This window comes from Danio rerio, chromosome 3 (assembly GCF_049306965.1).
Source record: "Danio rerio strain Tuebingen ecotype United States chromosome 3, GRCz12tu, whole genome shotgun sequence".
Taxonomy (NCBI): Eukaryota; Metazoa; Chordata; class Actinopteri; order Cypriniformes; family Danionidae; genus Danio; species Danio rerio.
In genome coordinates this window covers 39,454,224-39,459,566 of record NC_133178.1, presented here as the reverse complement: position 1 = coordinate 39,459,566, position 5,343 = coordinate 39,454,224, and the positions used below count along the sequence as shown (strand labels likewise).

At 41.8% G+C, this 5,343-nt stretch overlaps 1 long non-coding RNA gene across 2 annotated transcripts; it reads left to right on the top strand.

Annotated features, from left to right (window-relative positions):
• Positions 1-534: 534 nt before the first annotated feature.
• Positions 535-4,039, top strand: LOC141381255 (uncharacterized). 2 transcript variants are annotated; one of them, XR_012401151.1, is made up of 4 exons: positions 535-786; positions 875-1,050; positions 1,143-1,445; positions 1,553-4,039. It is a non-coding gene; the product is annotated as an uncharacterized lncRNA (long non-coding RNA). The 2 variants fall into 2 exon arrangements; XR_012401150.1 differs by having other exon boundaries at positions 1,521-3,762.
• Positions 4,040-5,343: the final 1,304 nt, after the last annotated feature.

The window sequence follows — 5,343 nt, the reverse complement described above, 5'->3', positions numbered from 1 at the left end:
TTATTATTAGGCTATTATTATTATTATTATTATTATTATTATTATTATTATTATTATTAATATTATTATTATGTTTTAATATATATTTTTCAAATGTGCAAATTCTGACCGAGGACAGTTCTGGCCAGTTATTTGCATAATAAATGACAATAGGCCACAGTTTTTAATTTAAAACTTAATCAGATTAACTTTTTTTCTAATGATGTAATATGATAAATTTGTATTTTAAAAATAAGTATTTATTCATATTTCTCTGTTTTAAATCTTTAGGAAATGTTTTGGTGCATCAAAACATGCGGTTATGATGACCATTCGGCAAGCTAATCCAGCTAAAAAATAGTGCTTAAAATGTGACAAAATGCTGTATTTAAATCTCACAATTAAATAGAAAATGAGGCAAATAACCCCCAAAAAAGGTCCACTTTTTGAAAAAATACAACGCCCCCTTTGACTAGACTGACTGCGGGCCTGCGTCAGACTGATTCCAACACATCTTCAACGTCATTTAAAGAACCGGTTCGAAATTCTAGACTCATTCTGTGCTGTTTAAGGATAATGAGTCACTCGTAAAAAATAACTTACTGTATTTTGACTGCAAGTCAGTAGACCTAAGACATTTATTTCCATTATCACCGTATTTTACTTAGTTTAGACCGAGTACTCAACGTACTGTAGCTACAACTGAGGTTTAAAGAAATCGCAGCGTAAAAAGATTCAGCGTGGGATCGACGCGGACGCAGTTCGTCTACAGAAGGAAGATGAGAGGGTGTTTGAAGCGACATGATGGTGAGTAAATGAACTTTATTTGTTAAGCTAGCTTTTATGCTGATGGACGCCTCGACGCATAGACTGCCGCTTTGTTTACGTGACTCAGCCCGTCAAGCTCTGGAAATCTGTCAGAAATGTTCCCGCCACTGGAGAAAATCCCCCTCGCCAGTGGTCAGCCACTCCAAAGCCAGGGACAGAAAGCAGCTGGACTCTTCACTTAATGGAGCCCGTCCTGCTGCTCTGCAGATGCTGGATCTGCAGACGAAGGTCATCAATCAATCTGTAAGGACATTGAGTGTAGAATGAAACTAATAAGCTCGGAGGGAAAACTGAACTTCGTGGCCTCTCTGCCACTCTCCCTTCATTCACTCAAGGTTGAATCAGGGACGAAGTTATTGTGGATGGTGAAGTTCGTCACATGCACGGAAAAAGCACTTCAGTACCTCAGGTAGAGGGTTATACATTCAGTGTAGTGCCTGTGAGAAAGCTGTGTGAAACTAAAAACGCCAGGCTGACTTTGACGGATTAGATTGTTTTGGAGTTAGAAAGTGCAGAGCTGTGCAGGGCCTGACTGAACATCACAGTGGCCGTCTACCTGCCTGCAGGGAGCAGAAAGACAGTTTCCACCCAACTCTGTCAGCAGGCCTAGCACCGCAGGGCAGCTGAAAACGAAAGAGGTAGGAGGTTTACTTTTTTACATCCTGGCATCAGTCGTCGGTGAGTGAACTCTGCTTTCAACACACGGTTTACAGGATAAAGCTCAGTGCTTCAGGTGTGTTTACAGTGGACTGGACCATCCAATGCAAGAAGGCGAAGAACCTCCAGGCAGTTTGGGTGTTGACAGCTCCTTCTTCACTGTTTGTTCTGTTTCGGGGCTCAGCGGCAGCAGGATGGGAGAGCTCAGTGGTGGGCCCTCCATCTGAGACTGCTGTCAGAATTTTTGAGGCAAGCCCAACGGATCCCACAGGAACGGAGACCCTTACCCCTCCAGGCTACGTGGATCAATAGCCTCCTCTGCCTCTCTTTGAGCAGATGAATGCATCGTATGTTAGCATGCAGCGAGAGCACTCAGAACCTCAGTGTGTCGTTTCAGAGCATTCACTTCACATGCAGTCTTTATACGCAAAGAAGCATTAGTCGAGATTTGATTAAAATTCAAAACCGTCTTGGCACTTTCCTGAGTGCGAACTGCTTATGCACTCGCACTCTGGGTCTGCATATTAAAAAAGCGTGCTTTGTTATTACTGGCAAAGGAGCTGCACTGCGAGTACTTTCAGTTGATCTTGGTGGAGATGCTTTTGTCAGATTAATAAGCAGATAGCGAGCCATTTGAGAACACAGCAGCCTTCTATCCGCTTCTTTATTGTGAAGTAGTAAAAAGAAAATGTCTGGCACAATCAAAACATTTGAAAAGGCACATAATAGAAATGAGGAACAGCAAAAACGAAAGTCTTCAGATGGAAAAAAAAGATGGAAGGAGTTTTAAGCATTTGCCGTTCAAAGAATCCATTATGTCATGAACTAAACACGCAGGCTTATTTTAAAGCTAAACTAAAAAGTATAATCAAAAATTACATCACTGTAAAATAGAAATATAATAATACAGACATGATAAAAGTATATTTTGCAGTTAGGAGACCTTTGATGAAACTCCTAAAAACCTAATACTAACTATAATATAGTGATTTTTTTTTTCAAGCAGCCATTAGTGGACTAGCATGCATTTTGCTCAGAAAGTAGCTATAAATATTAAATTGATGACATAGTTGAACTGATATGCATAAACATGTCCTCACACGAACTCAATTCAAACTAAATTTAGATTAAATTGTAGGGGGTAGAGATTAAGCAGTCTGAACCTGAGCACATTTAAACGCTTGGTCAGATTAAAAATTGAGACTGTAAAGTACTGTACTGAACATGTGCAGTGATTTAGAATTGGCAAAATTATATATTACACTAAAAACAGAGCTTCATCTTTATGTTGCTGTCTGTCACTGTAATCAGGAGCCATCAGTTACATTTCAAGTCTGTTTTTTAGGACAAAGAAAATAGCAGTATTTACACTCACCGGCCACTTTATTGGGTACACTTTACTAGTACTGGGTTGGACCCCCTTTTGCCTTCAGAACTGCCTTAATCCTTTGTGGCATAGATTCAACAAGGTACTGGAAATATTCATGAGACTTTGGCCTGTATTGACATGATGACAGCATCACACAGTTGCTACAGATTTGTTGGCTTCTCATCCATGATGTATAGCTCCTGTTCCACCACATCCCAAAGGTGCTCTATTGGATTGAGATCTGGTGACTGTGGAGGCCATTTGAGTACAGTGAACTCTGAGATGCTTCGTGTTTTATGACATGGTGCGTTATCCTGCTGGAAGTAGACAATAAAATTTGGGTACACTGTGGTCATAAAGGGATGGACATGGTCAGCAACAATACTAAGGAAGGCTGTGGTTGACACGATGCTCAATTGGTACTAATAGGCCCAAAGCATGCCAAGAAAATATCCCCCACACCGACCCTTCCTATCTGAACATGCAGCTCAACTCCTTGTTCAAGCTCTTGTTCTCTCCAGTCTGGACTATTGCAACTAACTCTATCAAACCTCTACAGCTGCTTCAGAACCCAGCAGCACGAGTGGTCTTTAAAGGGCACCTAGGTTACCCCTTTTTTCAGATTTAATACAAGTCTTTTGCGTCTCTAGAATGTGTATATAAAGTTTCAGATCAAAATACCCATCAGATTTTTCATTATACCTTTTACAAGATGCTGTTTTATACTGATTTCCAGCAGAGGGTGGTTTTGTCGTACTGCGCCTTTACGACGATTCTTTCCCGCCTACTTTCTCGCCCACTACATGCCTCCTCCCTCAGCTGCGTCAGACAACTGACAGACTTAAAGGAAGAAGGTCTCACGTAGCGTTTGTGAGATACTACAGTAAGAACGAACCTTTACTAATCAGTATTGTAAAGTTGCATTGATGAGTCACACACAATATCGTTACAAAGTTAACGCGTGCGCACACACACATACACACACACACACACACACACACACACACACACACACACACACACACACACACACACACACACACACACACACACACACACACACACACACACACACACACACACAGATACACACGCAGGCAGGCAGGCAGACAGACAGAGCGCGCTTAGCTTAGTTAAGGCTAACCTCAAGTACTGTGTGGATATCTGTTATGCTAATGTACAAAATAAACCTGATTTAACTTCCACAAACCGGGATTGAAGCGTCTTCTTTTATAATTGTTCTGACACGCGGCTGTGCTGATGAAGTAAAGCTGAAGTAAAACGCTGTAATTAATTACACACATACTCTGTTTTAAAACACTTTTAACATGTGAAACTTACTCTTAATCACATTTGATGATGATTGCTGATCCTAGCGAACAGAACAGACCTTTTATTCCCGGTTGCTTTGCGTATGTCTGTCTGGTCTTGTTGACATATACACGCGACTACCGGAACATGTTAATGCGCGCAGCTGTCAATCAATTCGGTGGGCGGGGGGAAATCGCACACCTACGTAATGGTGCGATCGATTTGAAAACAGCTCCAATTGGCCGACCCTTTTTTTTGTAGTTAAATTGAAAAAAAAAGGACTGGGTGTGTTCATATCACCCCAGTATGACGGTCTATACACTATACCAACACACAGATCTGTCCAACCAGCTTGAAAAGTAGATTTTTTACCATAGGTGCTCTTTAATGAACCTAAAAGAGCATATGTCACTCCGCTACTCATCCGTTTGCACTGGCTGCCAGTTGCTGCTCGCATCAAATTCAAAGCTCTGATGTTTGCTTACAAAGAGACTTCTGGCTTTGCTCCTTCTTATCTGCTCTCACTTCTGCAGATTTATGTGCCCTCCAGAAACTTGCGTTCTGTGAATGAACGTCGCCTCGTGGTTCCATCCCAAAGAGGGAAGAAATCACTTTCCCGAACGCTCGCATTCAATCTGCCCAGTTGGTGGAATGAACTCCCTAACTGCATCAGAACGGCAGAGTCACTCGCTGTCTTCAAGAAATGACTAAAAACTCGACTATTTAGTCAATTTTCTATTGTCCAATTTTGGTGATCCTGTGCAAATTGTAGCTTGAGTTTTCTTAGCTGACAGGTCACAGGAGTGGCACTTGGTGTGGTCGTCTGCTGTAGCCCATTTGCTTCAAGGTTGGACGTGTTGTGCGTTCAGAGATGCTCTTCTGCATACCTCGGCTGTAACAAGTGATTATTTGAGTTACTGTTACCTTTCTGTTAGCTGGAGCCAGTCTGGCCATTCACCTCTGACCTCTGGCATCAACAAGGCATTTGTGCCCACAGAACTGCCACTCACTGGATATTTTCTCTTTTTCGGACCATTATCTATAAACCCAAGAGATGGTTGTGCGTGAAAATCCCAATGGATCAGCAGTTTCTGAAATATGCAGACCAGCCCGTCTAGCACCAACAACCAAAGTTACTTAAATTAACTTCCTTCCCCATTCTGATGCTCGGTGTGAACTGCAGCAGATCGTCCTGACCA